General features: G+C 47.8%; 1 protein-coding gene across 1 annotated transcript in view; it reads left to right on the top strand.

The window, feature by feature from the left end:
• Positions 1-729: 729 nt before the first annotated feature.
• LOC111153426 (semaphorin 5A) overlaps positions 730-26,934 on the top strand; it is a 463,009-nt gene continuing 436,804 nt past the window's right edge. The window contains exon 1 of the mRNA XM_022512436.1: positions 730-990. The gene's annotated coding sequence lies outside the window, so the exon portion shown is untranslated. The remainder of the gene's footprint in view (positions 991-26,934) is intronic.

The following is a 26,934-nucleotide window of genomic DNA, read 5'->3' as shown; positions in this document are numbered from 1 at the left end:
GGGGACGCGCACGTACCTGGAGATGCAGCCGGCAGGGTGGGCGCGCCACGTCTCGGGTCTCAGCCCGCGCAGCCTCCCGCCCTTTATACCGCGCCCTCCCCCTACCCGCCACCGCCTCCCCGCTCCGCCCCCCCCCCACGCCAGCAGCCACGTCTGAGCGGCCGAATTGGGGGGCGGGGGAGCCACAAAGGTCTGTGCGAGGTGGGGTACAGGGAATCCCCGAAAGTCAACGCTCGGGCGCACTCGCACTAAAGAAGGAGTGGGGGTCCTGGGGTACAGGGGCCGCCGGGGCGAGGGAGGGGGGGCCCGTCCCGGGAAGGGCAGTGTCGGGGGCGGGGCCCAGGGAGGTCAGGCGCGGGGTGGGGCGCTCGGGTTTCACCCGGGCTGGGAGGGGAATAGGAGGCGCGGCGGAGGAGGCGGGGCAGGGGCGGGAGCAGGGGCGGGGCTAAGCGGCCCCGCGCTCCCTGCCGGGCGCTCCCCGCCCGCGCTCCCCGCGCAGCTCTACTCGCCGGGAAGGCGGCGCCGGCGGCGGCTGCTCTCGCTGCGCCCGCTCCAGCGCTCCGTCCTTGCACCGCGGGTGGGCTCCGCAGCCCCCTGCCGGCCGCGGCCCGTGCCGGGTGGCGGCTCTCACCCTCCGCCTGCCCTCGACTGGGGGCGGCCTGGCCCGTGTGGCCCTTCCCGGGGGCTCCCCTCTCCTACCCGTGGCTCCCTTTTGGAGCTGGCTGGGGCACTCAACTTTGGCTTTCCTCGTCCGTCGCCCCCGCTGGGCGCGAACCTGCTCACCCCCGGCCCGGCTGCGCGCCCGGGAACCGTGCGGCTGGCGCTTACACCGACGTCCCCAGTCCGGAGCGCGGCGAGTGGTGGGTGGTTCTGGGGAAGTGGCAGGGGGCGACGGCGGCCGCTGCCCCGACTTCCCTCGCCGGTGCACTGAAGAGGACCCTCAGAGCTGCTCCGGGGCCCCAGGCGCATGAGGAGCGCGCCTCGCACCTGGTGAGAGACCCCCGCCTGGTCCCCGCGTGGCCGTGTCCGCAGCCGCGACCGTGCCGCGTTGCTGGCCGCGACCCGGGGGGCGGCAGTGGTCGGCGGGTGGGTCGTGTCAATCTCAGGCAGGGTCGATCCGCAGGCGCTGGGCGGGGGACAGCCGGTGGCTGCGTGTACAGGATTAGGACTACCGTCCGTGCGGGGTACCCACAGTTGAGCTAGTGCACGGGCTGGAAGTTTGTGACCCTGTCTTTGCCGGGGTCGCAGCGTGCCGAGGTAAGGAGCGGAAGCGACGCGGTGGGCGATCTGGTAGTGGACGAGACGGGACCCCCACCCAACACCTCGGGAAGGTGCGCAGTGGGGCTTTGTGCGCGCACCCGGCGCGCGTCCAGGAGCGCACTCGGGAGCGATGCACTGGGTCCGGAGGGCTTGGGCTTCGCAGCCCCGCCGGCTGGGCAGGTTTTCCTGTTCGAGTTACAGGGGTTTGGCGGGGCGCGTGAGAAACCGGGAGGCAGTGGGACTTGGGCTCAACTCCGCCAAACACTTTGGTTAATGAGGGAGGATGAGGCTGGGGATGCTGGGGCTCGGCGCCGCCTGATGGGTTGCAACCCGGCGAGTCGCTTTCCGCGGGCGTGTGACGCGGCTGCACGGTTTCGCATCCCCTGGATCAGGGTTTCGGGGCCGGAGGTACATTTGGGCCCCGGAGGGAAACCGGTCTTGCTGCGATGTGCGGGGAAACTGCCCCGAGAAGTGCAGTGGACTCGCTTCCCGCGGCGCCCAGTGCCCGAGCCTCCGCAGTCGGGTCCAGATTCCTAGGGCTTTGGCGGGAAGCGCGTTCACCTCCTCGCCCTTTTCTTGCTTTGTACCTGGGTGCCGCGGCTCAGAGTTGGGATTTAACTTTCCTGCGCCAGCGGCGGCCCGGGGATTGCCGGCAGGGGGCGCTGAGAGCGAGCGCTAGGAGCAGGAGAGAGGATGCTGAGAGCAGCTACTCCGTCCTGGGTGAGTGGGTGGGGGTCCCAGTCAGCAAACAGCGGGACCGGGCAGATCTTGCAATGATTTCACAGGGGGTGGAGGGGAGGGGAACTGATCCGTTAACCACGGGGAGCTTTCAGCCTTGCTAAGAGAAGGGACTGGAAAGATGGTGGCCAAACACAGGTCATCTAGATAAAGGTTCCTAACAGAGACAAACGTGTCCCTGCAAACTCTTCCTGTCTATGCCTATGTCTTCCTCCTTGTGAGTATTTACTAGAAAATAACAACAACAGCAATAATAATAATAATAATAAAAATAATGTGAGTTAGGATTAATACTGACAAGATTTTGTTCCTTAGAAGCACGTTAGTTAAAATGCGAGGAGTTACAAATGGTTTTTGCACCTTGTTTTTAAGAAGAACAATCATATGTCTCAGCTTATGCAGAAGAGCTCCGTCATAATGGCCAACTTTGGAAACAGCAGATATGTTATTTATTTTACTGTTAGTCTTTCCTAAGTAGACACAGAAAGACAAGAACAGTCTTTACGTAGAGAAGATTTTTAACACCTAATTAGGATTGCTAAGTTAATTGCTGATCGTGCCAGTTTTATTAATGAAGAACGGGTGATGCACTACTTGGAGTGACCAGTTCACAATTTTAGTTCAAGAGGATAACACCTTAAATTGTGTTATCACTTAAACAACTCTTCTTGTCTATGCCTGTATTTATACCAAAGGAAAGAAGGATTTTTTTTTCCTTATTCCAACCATTTTCTAGTTTTGTTTGGGGAAAAAAAAAGCAGTCCAAGATGTAATGGTTTGGGCCAGTTGAAATACAGATTTTCTTTTCCCTTGAGTTTCTTTCTTGTAAAAACTTTGCCACAAAATCGCCGCTCATCTATTGTGTTGCAAGGTCATCTAGTCATTTGCATACTCTTGGACCTGAGGGATGAGGAACTGGTACCTGTTTTTACATGCTTTTAGCTTATGCATACTTGCCTTAATAGGGAGAAGATGGATGATGCTAATCGTTTTATGCCTTTTGCGAATTGCACTAACTTATTTGGTTGTTTTAATGGCGAACAGCTGCAGGAGCCCTGCTGAGAGCAAAGACTTTGGTCTCCTGGGTGGTAAAGCTTTCTCTGTCCAGAAGTTTTTGAGATGTGCAGAATCCGGTAAAAATAAACCTGCATTCTTCGCTGCCGCTTCCTTTTACAATTATTTCTTCACCATGTCTGGATGGAATGAAACAGAAACAGTGCAGTGGCTGTTAAAAGTTGTTGGCTCTGGGGCCATAAGAAATATGTGCACATTGATGTAAGCTTTTGCTTAAGCTTTAGACGGTGCACAAATGTTCTGAAGGCCGATGCATGGCTTTGCAGTGAGAAATTTTGCTTGAGAGGCACTTAACACTCTTAATTCAGGGACAAATGTTAAAACCACAAAACTTTTCTTTGTTGCACGCCAGCTCCCTGGGACTGTTGAATGCTGCTGATGTTAGAGAGAGCTGCTTAACTGAACCACTGCCCAGTCTTTATTAACTTGATCATTATTTTGAGTGATTCCAAATGTCTTTCTTGTTGGTTACAAAATCACTGAAATGGAGGCTTTGCTTCTAATAAAAAGACAGCAAAGTGGGGGAGGGGGAGAAGAGAACTTTGCTAAATGGCCAAAGGTATAAAGGCATTCCATTTTATAAACAAGTAATCGTGAACTCTAGAAATAGCTAGGATAGGAAACTAATCCCAGCAAGAAGGATTGCCTTGCAAATCATGTAGTTTGTAAGATAGAACAATTAATTAGTATATAATATGTCTGAGTCAAGGCCTCCATTTCTTTAGCAGTATAGGTACAGTGTTTGAGAAAAGTAGTCCTACATCCCGCCGCAAAATCCTCCATAATTCTTGATTCTAAAATTATACCAAAGTTGTATTTAAAAATGCTCCTGAAATTGTTGCTATAGTTACTCAGACAAATTGCTTACAGTATAATTATAAAACCAAGGTGACAAATTTTTATGTTTAGTGTTAAATAATTTTTAAAATGTTAATTACAGTGTCTAACAAATTGAGTTACACCCAAGCACAAAGTGCGTGGCGTGCAACCTTGTACGTTTCTGTCCACCTGCATCTGTTGGCAGATTTGCACAGAGAAAGCGAACTATTTTCTTAAGTACTAAGATGAATATATGTAAGTGCTTGGAGTTGTTTGTACTGTCTCTGTGTACGGTTGTTGACAACACATTTTCACATATGTTTCCGGCAACCCTTTAAAATCGAGTTGCAGAAGTTTTGTTGAGAATTACCGGTTTTTATCCCTCTGCTTGCTGCCTTGTAGAAGTGATCTGCTGTAGATAGGGGGCAATCTGCTGTCTTTGATCCCTGCACAAATGGGTAGCATCATAATGAGAAATTCAACACGTGATGCGAGTAGCTCATTCAGAAGCAATTTGAAGAGGCAGCTTTTGGTACGCTTGATAAATGTATCGCTTATTTCTTTGATGAATTTGTTAGCTGGATATACAAAATCAATTTCTAACAGCAAGACAGGAGGAAAAAAGTTAGAGTGGACTGGAATATACATAGATAAATTTTCCACTCTCTATGAGCCTACCAAAATGAAAACTTGATCCAAGAGAAGATAGTGTGTAAGCCAATTATTATAATGTACTAGTAACAATACAATCTATGCCATCTAAAGGTTGCAGAACTAAGATCTACCTCTGAATTTCAGAGTATTTGGAAGCCCGGCAACTTCAAAGGCAAGTTACATTTCACCTGGGTTATGACATTTACACTACGATTAACCCAACAGCGGGCTCAAGAAACAGAAAAGTTTTCAAAGGAATTGCTGTTTTTTTTCTTTTTCTTTTTCTTCTTCTTCTTTTTCTCTTTCTTTTCCTTCTCCTCCTCCTCCTTCTTTTTTTTTTTTTTTTTTTTTCCAAGATGAATGGTTTTCTGACAAGAGCAAAGATGGACATACTTTAGTTCCCTTTCCTGAGTTTTGAAATATACTGGCATAGTACTGTTGTTTTGGAAGAAAACAAAATCATTCCATTCTTTGCTCCTTTTTTCCCTACCTGTGTTTGAATTGGTTTCTGATGAATATTGAAAAACACTGTATTCTGAAGAGAATACGTTCTTCTGGGGCTGAATATCTTTTATTTCTGGAAGGCCACGAACCCACTAATCCCTTATCTTCCCATCTTTCATTCCTTATTTGTCGCTGTATCTCTGGGATTGGCCATCCTGCGGCTCATGTAAGATGATGAGGAAGTGTATGTTGGAACAGTTTTATTTTATGTTGCATTTTTATGTACATTTGTGAGTAGGTCGTATTACTGCAATAGGTAATTCAATTACAGATACGTATGATAAATAGCCAGGAGAGTGATGGTATCAGAAGCCAGCTCTACTGGAGAAATAATGCTGTATTTGCTGAAATGTGAAATTAAACAAGTTCTAGGCAAGTGACAATCAGAACTGAGCAAGGACAAATTGTTCACAGGAAATAGAGCCTCTTTCATCAGTTCAGATTTACCCAGCGTTTGACAACGATTTATGACGGGCCTGTGCAAAGAAAAGCCGAGTCGAAAAAAGTAGTCCGAATTCTGCTAAGCGGTTTCTGTTGAGTCGTTTGCAAAATCATCGCTCGGCCAGCGCTTGGCTTAAACTTCCCGGAAGAAATGCCTTCCAACCGACTCCAGAAAACATTCCACGCGAAGAACGTCCCTTTCTGTCGCAAAACTGGAGATGTGGCTTGCGCGGGAGAGGGTACCCGAAAGCCGTTCGCAGCGGCCTTGGTGGCCGAGCGTGCGGCCAGGGGAAGGCTCCGGCGGCCGGGGACACCGACGGTTGGCTGTCCTGCGACCCAGTCGATTTGCATCACCACTGGGGTCTAGGATTTCTGTTCCAGGACGGAGATTTCCATCTGCTGTGCAACTCTCCTGAATTTAAAGCTGACAACGTTGTAACTGGTGGCCTAAAGCAACAACGATTACTCTGGATATTAAACCTCCTTTATTCAGCAGACACTGGAGTTAGCCTTTGTTAATATCCACGGACCTGCAGTAAGAACTAAATAAGGGCTTGTATCTAAGACGTCTGTCGTGGAAGTTCCTGGGGGCCGTAGCTATGGACTTGACTTTAAGAAAATTGGAGGGCGGTGCGCCTGGGTGGCTCAGTGGGTTAAAGCCTCTGCCTTCCGCTCAGGTCATGATCCCAGGGTCCTGGGATCGAGCCCCACATCGGGCTCTGCTCCTCGGGGAGCCTGCTTCCTCCTCTCTCTGCCTGCCTCTCTGCCTACTTGTGATCTCTGTCTGTCAAATGAATAAATAAATAAATAAATAAAAGTTGGAGGGCAACTCGGTTTGGAATGATGGCCAGAAGTCCGTGGTTTCATAGAGCTGCTCTCCTAATCAGGATGTTGGTAGAGGTTCTGTTGAGGTCCCTGTACAAAGTCTGCAGGTGCAACGTACTGGAGAACTTGGAGATGGCTGAGCCTCAGTGCTGGGTCTGGGTATGAATACCACGTCTGCGTCGGGTCTTTGGGACTTTACAGAAACAGATCCTCCAGAAGATAAAGAGGAGGAGGAGACAGGAAGTGTGGTGGGCGTTCTCTGCAAGAGGGTTAAGGTGTTAGAGCCTCAGCAATGATGACACAAAACACACCTCCAGAACTGAGTTAGGGCGCAGAGGACAGGTCAAGGGGACAAGTCCTTGAATCCGCACAGAGTGATAGAACTAAGCCAGCAGGGCTAGCTGCCTACTGTGTGTGGGGTCAGGGCTTGTCGCATTGTAGCTGCCTAAGTGCAGGGCCTGGGAGCTGCCCTGGGCACTGGGCAGTCCCACGCGGGGGCAGAAGTGCACTCTGGGCTGGGCGGCTTGACTTGGAAATTAGCATAAAAACACTTTATGTATGTCTTTTTTTTTTCCCCTTAAGATTTATTTATTTATTAGAGAGAAAGTGAGCCTGTGCATAAGCAGTGGCGGAGGGAGAGGAAGAGAAGCAGACTCTGTGTCAAGATTGGAGCGCCACCTGGGGCTTGATCTCAGAATGCTGAGATCCATGACCGGAGCCAAAACCAAGAGTCAGATGTTTAACCGACTGAGCCACCCAGGCGCCCCAAACACTTAATGTGCTTTAAGACATATATTAAAATGTAAAACATGGGAATTCAAGGATGTTGTTTACTCACTTAAAATAGCACCACATACAAAAAAATTCCAGGAAATGTGCCGTATCCTCATGACAGAGTTTCTCCCGTTTACCGAGATTTTAGAAATTCCAGAGTATTTTAGAGACTGTGGTAGCCTTTCTTATCTTATTTCTGAGATTAGGCCAATCAGCCTGGTCACTTAGTGGAATTTATAGATTTAATAAGCTGAAACAGATGAGGGGATGAGCAGAATGTGAGACAGTCCCACAACGGACGAGTATTCAGCAAGAAAATGAATGAATTCTTGATCTGTGCTGCAGAACGTATGCTTAGTGAAAGAAGCCGGTCACAGAAGACTACCTATCAAATGGAAAATCTAGAAAATGCAAGCCTGTAAATACAGAATGCAGGTTAGTGGTTGCCTGGGGCTGGGGATTTGGGAGGGACTGACAGTGGACGGGGCAGGTCTCTCTGGGATGATGGGAATGTTCTCAAACAGGATTGTGGAGAGACTCCTGCAATTCTGTACCTTTACTAAAAATCACTGGATTGTATGCTTACAAGGAGTAAATTTTATGGTATATAACTTGTACCTCAATAAAGTTGTTTTAAAAAGAAAAGGAATCTGGGACATAATCTCTGCAGCGAGAGCACCGTGCATGGCCAGTGGCCCAAACAGATCCCGCCGTGAAGTGGAAATTATATTCCGGTTTCTGTGATATTCACAAAGGCGAGTGCTGGGGCCGTAGGGTGCTCAGGTTCGCTTCCTGGGGGCTGAACTCGGAACCGTGATCTTTTATGAAAATGAGCAAAGCCAGGTTGTTTTGCAAATAAGGGCACGGAACTGAATGAAATCACTTGATTAAACTGACCAGCCAGCCTAGCTGGTCACTGTTTCGTGCACCTGCGAGACTTCCCTTCTGCCAGTTTTGTTAGGTTGCAGGCTCTGGGCGGTCGGCGGGGTGGGTGGGGGGCATTTTTCAAAACATAGAATCTCCGGGTCTCATCAGAGCTGCAGGGTCTGAACTCCCAGCGTATTGCTCTGCTGGTCAGACAGCGCTGCTTTTCTGTGACCGGGGAAAATCTCATGACGCCTGCTTCTGCGTCCTTGTACATTTTCTTCATAGGGCATTTACTTCCGCGGGTGAGGCGGGTGACATCCAACAGCCAGATCCAGTGGCAGAACACAGGTTTTTAAATGCACAGGGAGGGCCTGAGTACTTAAAGGAGAGTGTGGTGGTGGTTGTTTTTCCCCTCTTTTAGCAGAAGAGTCATAGAATCACTTCTAGCTCTTTCTATGCAGCTCTGACAAGTCCTGCAGCTAAAGCAGGACCTGAAATTAGGTGATGCGTAGAGATCCATGTGAATTGCCTGTAATTTCCTTGCTCTTTGAGTGTTGTCTCTGGGTAGAAGTGTGTCTTCAGCTCTCCCTTCTTGTTCATTCCGACTTCCATCTGCCGAGTGCATCGACATCCTCTCTGCCTCCCGCTGTGGGGCGTCCTCAGCTCTTTCTCGGGCACCTTGCTCTCCCCACACCAGTTGGTGTCCACATGGTGACTTTCCGCGGGAGTGTTTAGTTTGGCACCGACTGTCCGAGGTCCAGATAGACCCAGTATGGCTTTTGGGAGCTGGCTGGGACTCACCAGCCTCCAGAGCTCGTATGCCTCTCTCTGTGTAGTAATAAAGTATTTTTATCCAGCCCTGTGATGTTTTTGGGCAAGCATTTTCCAACAACGTCTAATTTCTTCAGTTCTTGTAGTTGTATGCTGAAGCTGAAATTGATGGAAGGTTCGGATCCTAGTGCAAGAGCTTTCTTGACCTCGTACCGATGTAATTTCTGATTGGGGTATTCTGAATCTGCCTGCTCCCAAACTGGCAGCCTAACTTAGATGCAAATTAAGAGTAATATTTATAAAATGACCATGTTTTTCTATTACCAGCCCTAATTTGTGACTCACCCTTGGTGAGTGACAAGGGATAATTTTTGCAATTGCTTTAGTATTTCCTAATGCTTGTTGGAGGGCAAAGGGGTGGGTGACATTTTTATTTTTATTTTTAGACATTTTTATTTTTGATGTCACTTTTGATGGTTTTCATTGGTCAATAACATACTGTTTAGATGGGTACTTTTTAGCAGTTGTTTTCTATCATTTTCAATGAGCTAATATTCTCCGGATTTCAAGGACAACTAGTTAAGCATTCTCTTCAACAGATTGACTGTGTACATGATTAGAGCAATTTCCATGTTGCTAGGATATTTAGTTTTGAAACATGAGGGATAAGAAACGATGTGCTGTTCTCCTGTTTTAAGACCTCCTTTAGAATAACTGTTGATTTGTGTTGGATCTGATAGCTGGGGGAGGGGGAATCATAACGAGAGTAATATGGAGTGTTACATAGAGAATGGCATGAAGACATTGCCCTCAATGGGGAAAGTGTATTAGACCTTCACTTTGGATGCTTTTTTACTTTTTTTCCTAAACCATTTCTTTTTCTGGAAAGCATCCAAATGGTAACATCAAATATTGATTTTGGACACTAAAATCTATAGGATCCTAACTTTACTCAGGCAGCAGGGAGCACAGGGAAGAACCTGGAATGTTCACTCTACAGCCTGGGGCTCTGCCGTCCCTTCTATCTGCTGACTCCTCCTTACCTTACATCCTGTCAGTGCTCTGAGGTTTCAAACTGGGGGATCTTCGCTAACCTGTCAGCGAAGGAGAATGCCTTTAAAGTCTGATCTAGGAGGCAAAGATAGGCAGTTCCATTATTTAAGTTTGAGATTTCTGGGCTGTATGTATAAAAGAAAGGTCATGTTTTCAGAGCGGGGGTCCAGTGCCCAGATGCTCAGGGTGGGAAGGAGAGTGTTGAACTCTGATTTCCTCCCGGTTCCAACAGAGCTGCTCCTCAAATGTCCTTCTATGGCTTTTTCAATTCTCTGCTAATCCAGCAGGCTTTTAATTATTATATTTCTCCTTCCCCAGAAAGTTTGGAGCGAAGCTGAGCTCATAACGCCCTCTGATTGACCCTACTGTTTCTAACAGGACCCAGCTCACTCTCTTTCCCTTCCCTTCCTTTTCTGTGCCCTCCCCCCACATGAAAGCACTTTGCTGGGTTTTGCCCTGGGTCTGGTGCTGTCAGGCGTCTTCACTACCTGACTCTTAGCTGAGGGGTTTCAGAATTACTGTCGATGTCAGCTGACCACGACAGACATGTTCTCTCCCCCAGAATCTTGTTCCTGTAGGGTTCCGAATTGGCTCTCAGAGATCGGATCTCATCTAGGTCAGTTACGAGTGTCCCAGGAAGGTTGTTAAGTTACGTTCCATCATTTGCTCCACATTTCATGGTGCTCTCGAGCTGGGGAAAACTTGCTTCTGCTTATCAGATAACTGTAGAGAGGGAGAAGCATTTGCTCCAAGACAGTAGGAACCCCTCTCTCCCTGGGTCACAGTCAGGATAGAAGGGATCTGAAGCCTTGGAGCTCTGTTCTCAGGCCCTCCCACTCTCCACCTTTGAATCCCTCCCACTCCCTTGGCCACTGGTCAGACCACCAAGGTGGTGCTCAGCAGGTAACTCAAACCCAGGTACTTTGAGTTAAAGTACTTCCTACACTACCCACCCGCGCCCCCCCCCTTTTTTTACAATGCACATCTTAAATTTGTGTTTTCCTCCAATTTGCTATAAGTAAAAAATACTCCCCTTGGATGTAAATTGTGCAGCGGTCAGGAGGTGGGGCTGGCGGTGGAGACAGGCGGTAGGGGGAGGGGAGCCCTGTGCAGAGAGCTCTGCAGGCCCAGGCAGTGATTCTCGGCTGTCTGCGCCTTCCAAGCAGACTCCAAAGTTAGGCCTGAAGCCAAATTTACTCTCCCTCTGCCAGCAGTGATGGAATTCCTAGGTCCTATCACCAGCTTGTGAAAAGAAATCATTCAGAAAACTGCAAGCCGGCAAGTAAGAATTGCAAAGAGTCACTCACTTGAAAGCTTACACCCGCAAATGTTATTTAACTTTGAACAATTTCTCCAGGCCCACCTGCTGGCTTTCCATCTCCTTGAGGTTTATCTTGGTGCCCAGGAAAGCCTGTGAAGGATTCACAGTGGGGATCTGATGGGACATGCCCCAGGGGTGATATCAGCCAAAGGGCCTTCCTCAAGTCCCCGTCCTCGCTCAGTCCTGACTGGAGAGTCTGTGCACTAAGTTCACTTCTCTGGAAATGCCTGGAGTCAATGTAAGTGCTTGGACTTCAGTCACTAAGGATACAAACCACAGGACCGTAGAGGGGAAGCCCAGTCTTCATAGTAGTCAGATACCCTGTCAGTTAAAATACCTTGAAGATAATTTTTAAGAGTATCCACTGATGAATTAATTGTTTATTGAGGTAGGCACAAGGAAATCAATACTTGGAACTTGGACCATGGCTAAGGAGCGGACGGACTTTACAGGAATGGGGAAGGGGCTACACAGAGTCGTGTGCCATGGATTTTTAATTGGGAAGAAGTGGTCTGTTTCCCAGTATCTACATAGTATTTAAAGGGACTTTTTTTTTTCCTTAGTGCAAATTATAACAAAAAAAAAATCACACCCTGCAGACTCAAACACAATTTAGGATTGTATTTTATGTATTTCTTTTGGTTGCTAGAGCGGAGTAGTGCAGGCTTTGGGGTGAGTTTGGGATAGAGAAGTTCAGATAAACATTTTTCATTTGATCTTTGTGACCTTGAGTTTCTTGATAATCTTTCAGAAAATCCCAGGTGTTTTATTTATTTATTTATTTATTTGGGCGGTCAATGACTTTTCTCTTTTCTCTCTTAAGGGACTTAAGACTTCTTAAGCCTGGGATGGTAGATTAGAGAAGCTCAGGATGGCGCCAGCTGGCTTTCATGATGCTACATAGTGTCATCTTCCTGTTTCGGAGCGCCCAGCTCCATTGGTGGGTTGGTTTGGGGGTCAACATGAAGGAGGGGCAGAGAAAGGAAACTATCACCCTGAATAATGGAGACGTCCCCCTGAGCGCCAGAGAATGTTGGTTTCATTTAGTCTTTCTTCCATTTAATAAAGTCCACACTGGCGTTTTCTGTCCTCCTCCTGTGTCCAAGACAGCAATCATTTGCAAAAGCCCTGACCCTTCTGGTTGTCAGTGCACTTGTGATTCACAGAATAGCCCTGGAGCACGGTGGTACAGTTTGCATGGGACTACAATGGCTCCCACGGGCTGGAACGCTGGCCAGGCCGCCCCTTGAGTGGGCACTGATGGAGCCCCTAAGTCATGGCTGTGAGTTCGCCCCCCGATGGTGTGTGATCAAGAGTGTCTTTAGTGACTTGTGGTAGTGCATGGACCTGGATGCTGGTTTGGTTTGGCCACTTCGTAGTAAGTAAGTGCTTCTCAGTGGAGTTTTAAGTTTTTGTTTTTCAATGAAAAGTATACTTTCCCCCAAAGAACTGGCCATGGAGCTCAGATTTCCAGCCTTAGGGTTGTGGGAAGGAGTGATAAGCGGGAAGAATAGGACCATGATTAGAGGCTTGGCAACCTGGTTATCAAGAGGGCTGGACAAAGAGTGCAGATAGTGGATGGCTCACGCTGGGGACAGATAAGGGGGCCCTCAGGGCCAAACGGTCTTTAGGGGTTCTTTAATTGCACTTTTGACTGAGCACCTGGTTCAGTTAAGCCTGCAGGGGTAAATTTAGGAAAACAAACCAAAAGCACCTTTGGGAAGGCTGCTGGTTTCAAAGTGTATAAGAATGCTTCTGTTTACTTTGTTCCTCTTTAGGTAAGGGCTACTGTGTCTTTTTTTAAACCTAGCTCTTGGTGCTGATGTTGGTTTCTGCCTATTAACCATTTTGCCAGATAATGTTATAGTTCATGGGTAGATGGATGTCACCCATGTGTGACAGCTTGTGTCAGATATTTACAAAGCCCCCGGTGAAGGGGGCCATCCGTGCCAGCCAGGTCCAAGTCGTGTGTCCTTCCTACGTGTGGGAAGAAAAATTTTGTAGGTGTATTTCTATCAAAGAGTTCGGCATTAGACTTTTAAGGATTGGGAGAAAGCTAAAGGAATTCATATAAAGACATAATTAGAGTATGCAGGGATTGTGTGAAATGTAACATGTTTGAAATGCTTTGCTTTCTGAGCAATTGGGAGGTTGTTAACTGTTTTCTTTTCTCACATGGGCTTCCAGATGATTAATTGGATTTACTTAATTAAATGTTCCACATTTAAGTGGAGTGGAGGCCCAGGGAGTATTCTGAAAATAGTATCAATTATTTTCTATTGATCTACAATATACAACATTGTTTGCTTATACTTAGAGCAAAGACATTCAGTTCTATATTAATAATCTTTCTTTTTAAATTATTTAACTGTGAGTTCTAAAGTGAAAAATCTATTTAAAATATCTTATAGATGATCTCAAAAATCTCAAATCTTGAACTTCTATTCCTTTACTGCATTCCAGGGGAGTCAGACAGCTTTGAAACTAGAAGCACGTTTCTGTTGCTGCCACAGTATGTTGAAATGTTTGGAGGGGTAGCTGGGCTCTTTTTAGCACGTTCAAATGTATCCTATGGTGGCCGATTTCCAGTGATCCAAAATTAGTCATGGGATCTTGGACAGCATAGTGTCAAGGGCTCAGACAACCAGCCTGCTCAACATCTTTGCATTGTCAACATGAATCTGGCAGGAGGATTGATCGCTTTGGTCCAACAATGCATCATTCTTTGGAGAAAACAAAAGGATAACCACTCACTGTGAACAAAGGGATCAGAAGCTGGGCGAAGTGGGTGCTGAATAAAATTGGCCACAGTTCAGGCTGTTGGAAAGATGACAGATTCTTGGTGATGAGGACAGTTAAAAACTTAATGGGGGTATTTTAATTTTATTGGTAGGGGCATAAAGGTCAACAGCTGAGATGCTGCCCCCCCCCCCTTTCTGTTTTGTTTACATGAAAAGAAGGTCAAAGGACAACCCCTAGGGCAGGAAAAGCTTACTTATTGCAATGGTCTTTCATCTATGGAAAAAAGGAAAGCGACAGTTACCCTCCTGAAAAGATCTCCCAACTCATGTTGACCCCAATCATGTGAGAGCCCAATGCCCAATTTGTTTTGAAAGAATTATATTTCCATTTCCCATGTCTAGAGAAACACTTCATTATTAAATATATATGCAACGTACTGTTGTCCTTGGCAGTGATCGCTGATGACTGTTTTTCCTTAAGGTTTTGTTGTTTTTATTGTTGTTTGCTTGTAATCTGTAGTTTACAAGAGGATGGGCCAATTTTTAATAGTTTTATTCTGACAAAACTTTTCTGTTGTCTTTTTTTTTTTTTTAATTAAGAGAGAGAGTGTGGGTGTTTGTGGGGGAGAGTGGGAGGAAGGGTGGGGGAGAGGTAGAGAGAGGGATAGAGAATCTTAAGCAGGCTCCAAGCTTAAATCAAGAGCCCCTCTTTCCTATGACCTTAATTCAAATTGACATGGGAGACGGAGGTTGGTTTGATTCGAAGGAAGGTAGTACATTTGGTTGAATTACATCCTGTCTGTTGAAAGTTGAGGGCCTCCTGATTGATGGAACCATTCCATAGAATTCTAGAATTTGGAAGATAGTGAACCTGTCCAGTATTTGCCTCCAGGTAAGGCCTTTTCTAAACCCTCATAGAGGGATGGTGACCTATTATCTTCTTAGAGAAGGGTGTAGGCAGGGGCCCCTAATTACAATGTGGGCTATTTATTTTTACTCTAGTGCAGAGGCGCCCAAGGATGAAAGGTAGTATTTGGTTAACTAAAAAGCATTGACCAGAAATTTCCTTTGTGTCAGAGCCCAGGCCCTGCCTTGGGAATACGGTGTGTACAGGACAGAATTTCTGCCCTCTTGGTGCGCGTTTTCAAGAACTGAACAGACACCGGGGATTGTCTAGAACCCCGCCCCAGGACGACCAGAAATGGCAGGTGCAAGAGTCCCGTGCGGGCTCGACTGGAGCAGTGCTCTTGTCCCCATGCCCCGCTCCGCTTCCTCACTTCCCGGGACTCCGGGAGCCTGGAGGTCTGGCAGCTGCATGCCCTGGCGGCCTGGTCCCACGTAGGTCCCCTCTGCCCAGGACGCCCAGCTGCCCTGTCGGAGCATCGGCAGCGGATGCGGGGTGGGCGGTGGGGTGGGGTCTTCTGATGTCCTTCTCTATTGGCAGAAAATCGGAAGCTGTGAGCTAAGTAAGGCTCCAGGTGTTCATGGACTTGTTTTCAGGATCTTTGAGAAGTTCATGGTCACCCCCTTGGGATCGTCGGGGAGCTGGACGCCGAGACTCCCGTTTGACCAGCTCAGCCTCTCGCAGGGCCGCAAACCTGCGGTGCGTTTCCCATTGGTTTCCGGGACAAAGTCTCACGATTCACCAGCACTGCAGGACTGCCTTTCCCGGTGTTTAATGCACTTTGCAGTCAGGCAGAGAAAATCAGCCTTTCCTGAAATGGAAGAGGCTTGGGATGTGGACGGGAGAGTTGGCGCTGGAACAAGGCTGCGGCCCAGCGGCTCCTGCGGAACCTCCGCGCCCCAGCCGATCCCCGCTGCGCATGCGCACTTCCTGTCACCAGAGCGCTTGAGCAGCGCTGCCCTCCGGGCCTGCCTGTGTCCCTCACTTGGGAGGAGCTACAGCTACTGTCTCTCTAGGGTTGCAAAGGCCACTGGCCACATCGACACTCTACTGAGTCTGTTTGAACTTGACACCCTTTGGCTCTCATGGTGCTTGAGTTCCAGAAAACTACTCTGAAGCCCCCAGTTCCAGATGAGCCAAGGGAGACCAAGAGCAGCGAGAATCTGGGGACTGAAGGAGCAGAAGGAGGTCTTAGCAATACCTCCAGCCGCCTGACTGAACTATTTCTCCATCTCCACCTCCCCTTCTTGCTGAAGAGCTTTAAACCGAGTGAATGATAATTGGAGGCTAACTTCGTAGTTGTTTTCAAATACACCCATGCCATTTGATAAAGGTTGAAATAGACGGCGGGCAGTGTTTGAAAGCACGCTACTAGTTTATAATTAAAAAAAAAAAAAAAAGGCTGGCTCCAGTTCAATAGATGGTTTAATGATGTTGGCAGAGGCCTGCGGGTCACTGTCTGAGATTTTCCCGGCATAAAGAGCTTGCATGTTTTATTTTGTTTTAATTGAAGTTTATTAGTGGTAATTTCGGTTCAGTAGCTTAGCATGAAAGGAAGGCCACAGCCCTATACCCTGAAGCTGGTGGGAGGAGCAGACAGGGGAGGGGAGGGGGGAGCTCTCAGCTGCCAGGCAGAGGCAGGCTGCCTCACCAGCGCCAAGTGGTATCCTGACCTCTCAGAGAGGGGATGACAGGCCCGGCTGCCAGCGAGAAGGTTGTGGGCACTTGCGTTTGAGTAACGTGGGGTGGAAGCAGTGAGAGCAGGGCTGGCACCTGGAGGCAGGCGCTCTTCTCACCCAAGGCCTGGCTGCCGTCCTTAGGTGGTTCCTTAGCTGACAGCTGGTTTGCACTTTTAGAACTGGGGGAAGACTTGGATGAGCCAGAGCCTCCTGGAGACTGTGCTCCGACAGGCTCAAAATGCAGGCTGCCCTTCTGCTTCTTTCTCGAGATTTCCGGAAGAATGAAGACGTGTAGGTACAATCATCATATGGTGAGAACTGCCTGAGCACAGAGCCCTACCTAGATCTCTAGACCTTTCGATCTGGGTCGTCCTGAAATCTGTAGGTGCCTGGCTTCCAGGTTAAATTGTTTTAGTACCTGGGAATATAATACAAATATACATTTTAGTACCTGGGAATATAATACAAATAATGTAGCTCTTGTTTCTAGGGCCCGCGTACCCTTACTCTCCTCTTAAAGGTAAATATAGTAAGCCTTTGAACAAGGCTTCAGGGGTAGTGATCCACAGCTGAAATCTGCATATCATTTCTGAGTCTCCCAAACTTGACTGCTAAGGGCCTACTGTTGACCAGAAGCTTTGCCAATAACGTGGACAGTTGTCTAACACATTTTGTGTGTTGTATGCATTATATGCCATATTCTTACAAGGAAGTAAGCTAGGGGGAAGAAAATGTTGCTAAGAAAGTCGTAAGGAAGAGAAAATATATTTCTAGTCCTGTACTATAGTTATCAACAAAAAATCTGTTCAGACCCATGCATCTGTAAATTACATGGTTGCATTTGTTTGTTTCCCTGATCTATGGCTATGCGGCATGTTATCCCATACCTTCGTGGTCAAGGACATTCATCTGTTACTCTCCTCCTCAGTCTTCCGGGGGGCTGGGCTCAGCCGGGTGGTTCTCCTTGGGGGCCGCTCATGCGGTGGCTGTCGCATTGCTGGGGCCCTCCTCCTCAGAGGCTTCCCAGGGCTGGATGTTCAAGATGGATTCCGTCACACGTCTGGCACCAGAGGGTCCCTCCGTGTGGCCTCCCTCCCTTAGTTGAAGACATGGGCTTCAAGAGGCAGGAAACACAAGCTTCCAGGCCATCTAAGGCCGTGCCCAGCACTGGCACTGTATTCTGTTGGTCACAGTGGCCCTCGGGCTTTGCCCAGATTCCTGGGTAAGAGAAATCGAGTGTGTAGGGCTGGGCCAGTGCCAAGGCATGGTGCAGAAAAACATGTGGGAGGGGATAGTGTGTGGAGGCCATCTGTGGAAAAGTACGATCTGCCACATCATTCCTCATGTTCAGAGTCTAGGAACCGACAAAATAAATGTGTAATCACTCACTAAGGTCAATCAGACTTGACGTCACTTCTAGAACGACAGGATTTAGAAGACATCACATGGGTGCCGCAGACTTGCAAATTACAAAATGAATGCTCTTTTTTTTTCATTAAAAATGGATTTTTTTAAACGCCACGATGAAGATTAGTTGCAGGATATCCTTAAATATCAAAGTCCTGTAGATCTTTTCAATATGGTTAGGAGGCAGCATGAATGTACTGGTTACCAGAGTAGATTTGGGATTGGAGAGGCCGGATTTGGAGCTCAGTTCTGCGAGAATTTGAGGAACGTCTCAGTCTCTGTGGGCCCCTCTCCTCAAGTCGGAAAGAGGAGTTCCTGCCTGGTAGGTGTCCTGACACGATGCCAGCCTGAATGCATGTGAATTTCTTGCTCCATTGTGAGCATCCTGTAGTGTTGGCAAGTATCCGTGTTGAGAATAGAAATTCTCTTGACAAGCCCAGCTGTGGGTTAACGTCTTCCTCTACCCAAAAAGCACGTTGCAGGATACACTTGGATCAGCTCCCCTGGTAGGCCACCTGCACAGGAATGCCCACAGAGCCGTGGGAGGGAGGTGGGAAGAAAAAGGAATTTGCCAAAAATAAAGACAGGGATGGGAATTATTGCTTGACTTTGCAAAAAAGCAAATCTCTCTTGATGTTAGGAAAAAGTAAAACAAACAAACAAAGAAACCCATGGTTGGTCGATTTCTGGTCTGTTTGTGCTGGGTATCTTCTGCTTTCCCCTGTAGATCCTTTCTGGAGCTTTTTCCAGGCTTGGGAGGTTCAGCTGCGTGAACGGCATCCTGGGCTTGCCGGCCTTCTGCTTCTGGATGGCTTCCTCCTATGAGAGCCTTGAAGGGGTTGAAGGAGGGCTGGTACCCTGAGGAGTGTGCATTGCTGGCCCCATGCGTCCTTCCACCATGGCCTCCATACCTGCCAGGGGAACCCTCTACACCGCCTCCCACAGCTCTCAGAACTGGAAAAATGCTCCCTCCGTTCAGCCCAGGAGGCTTGGAGCTGGTAGCTGAGTGGACTCAGGGCTTCTGTTTCCCTCCCCATTATCAATCCTCTCTTTGTTCTGATACCCACGTGGAGGGTGGCCTGAGTCCCTCAGAGCCCTGCCCACCCCATCCCTGGAATGATGGCCTTGACATCCTTTTTCGGTTGGTTCTGTGACAGCTGCTCCTGCCAGCAAGGGGACGAGTGTGAGCAGTTAAGAACTCCATTATGTTTTCTAATGCCGGCAGAGAACGTTCGAGATGGATGCCTCGTCTCGTTGAAGTCACGGCCTTCTCTGATCAGTTGTTGTACGTTATTTGGGGGTCACCTAAGTCATATACAGCTCAGCAGGGGTGAAGCAGACCGTGTGGCTGGAAACTTGATCTTGTGCTGAAATTGGACCAGAATCCTGGCCACCGGATTGCTGTGCGTTGCCGACCACCAGCGAGGAGGGACCAGGTAGGACTGGGTGACAACTTGCAGCTTAAAGTTGGGCTGCCCCAGGGCTTCCAGACCTTCCATCACAGATGGCTCTCTGGGAACACATTGCCTCTGGACTTGACCAAAGGCTGACAGTGTTTCCATTAGAAAATCAGGAGTCTCTAGGCTAGACGTTCCTGGTGCACAAGCTGACGTCTTTATTGGGTGATGGACAGCTGGTGTGCATAATTAAAGACACCTGTATATGTTAGGAATTAGTTTTGAGAAAATCAGTGAACTGTATTATCCTGGGACAGCCCTCCTAAATGGGGTCTGAGATAGACTTAATCTCGGATACATAAACACGCAAAAATATCTGTTTACCTCTTGGTTTATACACCCACATCCCACTTGGCCTTCTAGCTTCACCCTGAACTTAAATGTTTATTATCCTAGTGTTTTGTGTGCTTTTAGTTAATTGATGTGCGTGGGGAAGAGGAGGACTCTCCCGGCTCAGGCAAGCATTTCCCCATCCTTTCAGTATTTACATGAGCTTGGGAAGCATTTGGTGCCAAAAACTTTGCAACTCAGCGTACAATACAAGTTTTATAGGAGGTTGTATTTTGGATGAAATGTGTGGCTTCTAATGAGAAAAGAAATGCTACTTCTGATTACTTTCTTAGTTATTAATAACCTCAAAGGGGTTCCCAATTCTCCGGAGCTCCCCATAATTTTTAAAATTATAATTATTGCAATCTTTAGAGTGATTATTTTTCCACAATGTGGCCTTATAAAGGGCCACAAGGACAGATACTCCAAACAGTACAGTTTTTGCTCCAGATTCACTTATTTCACATCTCTAGAACTTAATCTTTGAGAAACAGTGCCTCTGTCAACTGTTGTCCCACCCCGCTATGGATTCATGCTCATGGGAAAAAGATACCGTTTCTCAGTCTGCTGTGCAAGGAATTTCAGCCTCTCTGAAAGCATTCCCAAACTTTTCTCATTCTTGTTCTACTTCCCTGAGGAGTCTCAGCAGAGACAGTGCCTAGAAGCAAGGTGGGGGGCATTTTGGGTTGTCTCAGTGCCTGGGGGTGCTCCTGGCATGTGGGAACCGAGGGCCAGCACAGCCATTATTATCTGTTTTCCTTGCTTGAAGAATCCTGGTACCTTCCGGCTCAGAATCCAGCTCCTTCTCGAGTCCCAGCTCCAGCCTGAACTCCCAGGGAACACACGGCGCTGCTCTGGCCTGCTCCTGAAATCCTGGTCCTCTGCTGTCATTGCAGGTCGCTGGATGTAAACACTCAGTTACACGGAGGGCTGACAAGGTTTTCTTAAAAAGGGTCGAATGGCAAGTGTTTAGGTTTTGAGCGCTACCTGGTCTGACTACTTGGTTGTGGTGTTGCAGTACAAAAGCAGCGACTGGAGCATGCAAAGGAGTGGGTGTGGCTATGTGCCAATAAAACTTTATTTACACAAATAGACAGGGGGCCAGATTTGGCCCACAGGCCATAGTTCTTGACCCTTGGCTTAAAGCATATGATGTAGCTATTTTTGTAGTTCAAAAATAGTCAACTATTGGAAATTTCATGGGATTCAGTATAATACATACCTTGTTGTGAATCTCCTTATCATCTGAGTGTGTGCCTCATTTCTACTCCAAAGACATCCATATCTCTCTTCTTCTTTCTCTCTGTGTGTTTGGTATTAACTTGTTTTTATCCTTCTGTGGTGCCCAAGTCAAACCCTGAAATATTTTGGTCATGCAGTAAACACATGTTTAGTAAGGATTTGGAATGCAGAACCCTAAACTCAAAATCCCTTCCCTGAAAGACAACTTGGGGTCTATTAACTAATCTCGCAGTTACCCTAGAACGTGTTCGTGTCTGTATCGATAATTGCACGGATAGCAGTTGAGATATGCTGGGTCTTTATCCTGTGACCAGGGGGATGTTCATTAAAATTGTGGTGGTTGTTGCCATCTGTACCTGTTTCTTAAGGCTGCCATAACACACACTTGGGGGCTTAGAGCAGGCAAGATCTGTCCTGTCACTGTGCTGGAGGCCAGGAGTCTGAAATCAAGGTGTAGGCAAGGTTGCTTCCTTCTGGAGGCCGTGGGCAGAATCTGTTCCCTGCCTCTTCCCAGTCCCTGGGATTTTGCTTTGTAGATATCTCTCTGGATTTCACTAATGTCGCCCTGTGGCATTATCCTTGGGTCCCTTCTTAGAAGGACACAGTCGCTGGATTAGGGCCCACTCTGTTCTGGAATGATCGCATCTTAATTTAGCCAATGACATCTGCAAAAAAACCTTATTTCCAAATACTAGAATGTTCTGAGGTTCCTGGTAGATGCGAGTTTTGGGGGGAGGCACCATGTCATTTTGCAGCCCATTTTGTAAAGGGGTGATGCAGAGTGCCCGGCACCGGGGATGGCTCTAGCTGGCATCCAGACAGAAGCTGGCAGTCCATAGAGCCCTTTTCTGCTCTGACAGGCAGTCCCGAGTTCCTTGCTTCGGACCTACACTGGAGAGTTCCGTTTTTGAGTGTCTGTAAACATGCAAACTGTAAACACGCGCTGATTTGTTTGCCTGCGAGCCACTTCTTCCAGACCCACGAGCAAGTGCCCCAGGAGGAGGTCTGGTGTGGCCTTGATGACTGATCAGTGACTGTCCCCTTGTCTTTGGTCCCTCCTTCTAGCTTTCTCTACATTAGTGTAATAATTTAGATGCTTCACATAGATTGTGTTTAACAGTTTTGACTTATGAGATTTTCTAAACAGTTTTATGTAGTACGGAATGCTGGCAGTTACAGCTGAGATTTGAAAAATATACCATGAAGATTTCTCACTTTATAAATGCTTACCATTCCCGCATTTTTGTGGGATTCGTGAGCATAATTACTTTGCCATTTTAGAATCGGAAACCACTTTCTTCTTTTTTTTTTTTTTTTTTTAAGATTTTATTTATTTGACAGAGAGAGAGAGATCACAGGTAGGCAGAGAGGCAGACAGAGAGAGAGAGGGGAGGAAGCAGGCTCCCTGAGGAGCAGAGAGCCTGATGCGGGGCTCAATCCCAGGACCCTGGGATCATAACCTGAGCCGAAGGCAGAGGCTTTAACGCACTGAGCCACCCAGGCACCCCGGAAACCACCTTCTTTTAAGAGAGGTGATAGTACGGGAGCTTACATCTCTAAGGGGACTTTGATAAGATAAGGCTCTGCAGAAAGAGGCGATATTTAGACATTTAAAATAGGAAGCCCACAGCTGGTGCGTCTCATTTACTTCTTCTACTCAAATCATAATTGTCCTTTGTGGGGACTCAGTGTGGCGATTACACGGCTCCCTTATGCATGTCTCCTTTATCAATTTCATTTTCCTCTTGAGTGGGAGAGTTAATTCCTGTTTTATCTAAATAAAGAACAGAGTTTTTTCAGCTTATAATAGATTTTAAACAGTCTCATATTAGCTATATAAATCAAATCACCTTTATTGCTTACTAATTGCTTTATCTTGTAAAATTGTTTATATCTTTATCTTACTTAAGCTCAAAGTATGCATGTACACAGTAGTTTGGAGGAAAGAAGATTGATTACCTTCAAGAAGCTGTTTCAATAGCGTTAGGAGCTGTGTCGTCCAAACTACGCAGAAGGCTGTGCAAATTCAATTTCAGCTGAAGACCAACTCCGTCAAGAACTGGGTAGAAATTCTACAATAGAAACGTAGCAGGAAGAAGCTGAATTATATTAAGACTTGTTGTTGGGGCCAAATTTAGATTTTAGTTTTGCTGAGTAGTATTAATTTCACAGTTATGATGAACCTCACAGGCAAGGATTAAATTTCCAGGTTAAAGCTGTTCATTTGGGAAGTCCAGGAACGAAAACCCATTTGGGAGAATGAGGCATTGTTCGCAACCCACCTCCCTTTATTTGCTCCGTTTGGGGTCTTTGCTCCATTTTCTCTCTTGTACATGTAACCTGGCTGCTCCAAAGGCTTGAGATCATTTCTCATGGTGGCCGCCATCTTGCCTTTTTCCCTAGAAGTTGTCATCACCATTTACAGGGTAACAAGCATGTCGATGCTGTGTTAGACCGGGAAGGGGTGCAGAAGGGAGGAAATGAGGTCTATTGGGAAGATTCCCTCCCCCTCCCTGCAGATGGGGTCACTTAGGATGGGAGGCTGCCCGAGCCTATGTTCTGGAGCCCCAGACAGTCTTGGCCCTCAGGGAACAAGTGGATCGCTCAGCGTGCTCTGGACCCCTAGGGAAGGTGAAGGAAGTCCTGGGACAGGTGTGGTAACAGGGACCTGAGCATCTGCTCAGATACCTGTGACCCTGCAGGGACATCAAGCAGGCACTCTAACCTGTCACCTCCTCCCTGAAGGATGCCAGGTGCCCTCCTTGGAGAGGGTGATCATCATGGACCACCAGGGACACACCGACACACGCTGTGGGTGGAGGCAAGTTCAGAGCTCAGCAAAGGCAAGGAAGTACTTGAGTTGAAGATCTTTCTCACCAAAGAGTGGATGGACTGTTGACAAGGGAAGGAGGTTTTTTCTTTGTCACTTGTGGCCCCCAGAGCAGGATCAGCGAGGGAAAAAAACCTTAATCATGTAGAGTCACAAAGAAATGCAATGGGCTGGGCTTGAGGCCTCAAATGGGATTGATAAACCACTTGGCAGGAATATTCAGAAACGCATTAAATCTTGAATAATGAGCCTCCAGCATTGCTGTGTGTTTACCATTATTTTTGTTTTAGTTTGTATTCCCGAGTCATTATTTCTAGACAGAGGACCTTTGTGTATTTCAAACAAAGTAAATTTAAAAAAAAAATTTAGGGTTGTTTTTGATTTACAGAAAAGTTGCCGAGCTACTGTGGAGAGTTCCCGTATGCTGCGCTCGCAGATCCTTCCCTGGTCTTAGGTCAGCGTGGTCCGTGGGCCACAGTGAGAAGCCAGCATGGGTCTGTTGTTAGGAACCCAAGTAGGGACTTCGTATGTACTTCTTCGGGGTCCCCTTCTCCGCATCCTCTCTTGGTTCCAGGATCTCCTCAGGATCCCACATGATGCCTAGTTGTCTTGCCTAGGTTCCCCGTGCTGCTGTTCACTCTGTCAGGCTCGTCCCTGTCCGGGACGACCTTGACAGTTCTGAGGAGTGCTGACCAGGGATCGTGCAGAATGTCCCTCAGCGTGGGTGCGTCTGATGTTTTCCTCACGACTCGGCTGCAGGTGGTGGGTTTGAGGAGGCCACAGGGGACGTGCCATTCCCACTGCACCTTACTGGGTGGGTGGCGTCAGCGTCCCACTGCGGATGCTGACCTTCATTCGCCTGGCTGAGGTCCTATACATGTGGTGTGACAAGTCCTCCAAAGACAGGAGGTGCTCTTGGTCCTACGTGAGCCCTGCTCTGTACTGGCCCCCCCCGCCTGCTCCGCCCTCCCCGTCCCTGCGCCTCTGGCTCCTCTTCCCCCATGCTGGCTCCAGAAGCCCTTCCTTCCAGAGATCATCCCCGAAATCATCCCCGCTGCCTGTTTACCTCCTCCCCACCCCACTCTGGCTGCCCTTTGTCCTGCTCTGTTTTCCCCTTGGGCTCATCAGCACGGGCATCCTGGGTAGCTTTGTCTGTGTGCTTGCTGTCCCCTTCCCACGAGGGCGGGGAGTGTGCTCTCTCCACTGAATGCTCAGCCCTGAGCATTCTGAACGAAAAGCAAACAAATGAGTGATTTGCAGGAAGAAGGGTCATGGCATTTAGACCATGACCCTCTACATCGGAGGTTATGGTTTTGGGGTGAAGGAATGTCAGTACCAGGCCATCGTGACGGGCCTTTCCTAGATGCCCTTCAGGGGCACCCATGGCACTTGGCTATTTTCTGCCCTCTTTTCTCACAGGATTCTGCTTGGAGAGCTGTGGGGTTTGATGATGCCCCCTTTCCCCTAGCACTTTTCTTCCCAAAGGACTGAGCTTGTGTTTTCTGCACATGTTACTGTATTTGCAGTGGCACATTGTGATTAAATAATGTGATTAAATAATCACATTGTGATTAAATAAAGATTTTATTTATTTATTTGATAGAGAGAGACACTGTGAGAGAGGGAACACAAGTGGGGGAGTGGGAGAGGGAGAAGCAGGCTTCCCACTGAGCAGGGAGCCCGATGTGGGGCTTGATCCCAGGACACTGATGACAACCGAAGGCAGACACTGGACGACTGAGCCACTCAGGCACCCCTCAAATGGGTTTCAAGCAGGGAAATGCATCTGAGTGCATCAGAAAGGAAGGGAGACTCGCAATTAAGTAATAAACGATGTCTTAAAATGCAACAGCGATCTGATAGAATGCTCTGAAATTCCGTTGGATTTACAGTTGGATTTACAGGCCTGAAAAACCAGCCCGTGCTTGGCCCAGCTTGGTCTGAGTGTGATCTTAGCACGGTCTCAGCTGTCCCAGCTGTCTTGGCTTGGCCTTAGTGTTAGGAGTGGGTCAGGTAGTCGGGGGCCGGGGCCCCCAACAAGAAGATAAGGAGTCAGGACGGTGAAAATAAAACAGCACGACGCCCTGCTTTGTAGCTTAGACAGAATGGCACTGATATTCTGGTTTGCAGCCTTTGCAGAAATGCAAAACGTCCTAAACTAAGAGAGTGAACCACAAAAGCATTTGTCAATGTCATGGGCAAGGGCCAGTGAAGACCGAAGGCCCCAGGCGTCAGTCACAAAGGACCATCAGCACGTGGACATGAACTTAATGGGTCGACAGATACGCGACCAAAGCCCTGATTGGCATGACTCAGCACACCCTGACTGCTTCAGAAAGTTCTGCAAAAGAGTTCATAAAAACCCTTAAACTTAGAAACTCCGGGAGCAGCCCTCTCAGGGCCCTGTCCCTCTCTAGGAGCATTATACTCTGCTCAATCAACTTTGCTTTGCTGCCCACCACTCTCCGTCTGGTCTCCCTCTTCATTCTTCCAAGAGGCGTGACTAAGAACCCGGGCATGAAGGGGACACAAAATCCTGCAACATTAGCACGGTCCTAGCATGATCTCAGCAATCTTAGCATGGTCTTAGTGTGGTCTTAGCTCTCTCACTATGGCCTTCATATGGTTTCAGTATGGTCTTAGTGTGGGTCTTAACCCCTGTTTATTTCAGCACTTGATGATGCGGATTTCGTGCTGGTTCCCAGTTCGGGATTGCTAGTCCTTGGCTTTGGTACATGCCTGGCTATTGGAAACATATCTAAAGACTTTTTCCTTCTTCTTTGACATGGAGTGCTGAGGGGTAAACCCCAAAAAGGCCTCTTTCAGCATTAATTTTGTGGCTAGAGAAGATAAAAGCAAATGAGAGAATTAGCACCAAATGTAAAAGACCCTAGTTCAGGTTGTTCCTGCAGTTCAGTGATGGGAAGCGTTTTCTCACTTTGCAAACAGAGTCGAACAATGGAAAGTTCAGGGGCATTGTCCTTTTCCAATGCGGTGCAAAACAGGATCAAACTTAACTTTCTCTGTGGCTAACCCGTCAACAATGTGCTATGCGCAAAGTAGAACGCAAACGTTTAATTTGGAAATGTTTTGGAATTCTTTTTACACTCGAGTTGAAAGTAGGACAGTTACTTAAAAAAAAAAAAAAAAAAAAGCCATGACCAGGAGGGGCTGTGCAAACAATGTGGGCAAACAGAGCACACTCTGTCAGTGCCTAATAACACGGTGATAATTAGCAGCGAC

The sequence above is a fragment of the Enhydra lutris genome, unplaced genomic scaffold (genome assembly GCF_002288905.1).
Source record: "Enhydra lutris kenyoni isolate GAN:26980312 unplaced genomic scaffold, ASM228890v2 scaffoldscaffold32, whole genome shotgun sequence".
Lineage (NCBI taxonomy): Eukaryota > Metazoa > Chordata > Mammalia > Carnivora > Mustelidae > Enhydra > Enhydra lutris.
Note: the sequence above shows the minus strand (reverse complement) of the source record. Positions and strands in the feature narration are given on the sequence as shown.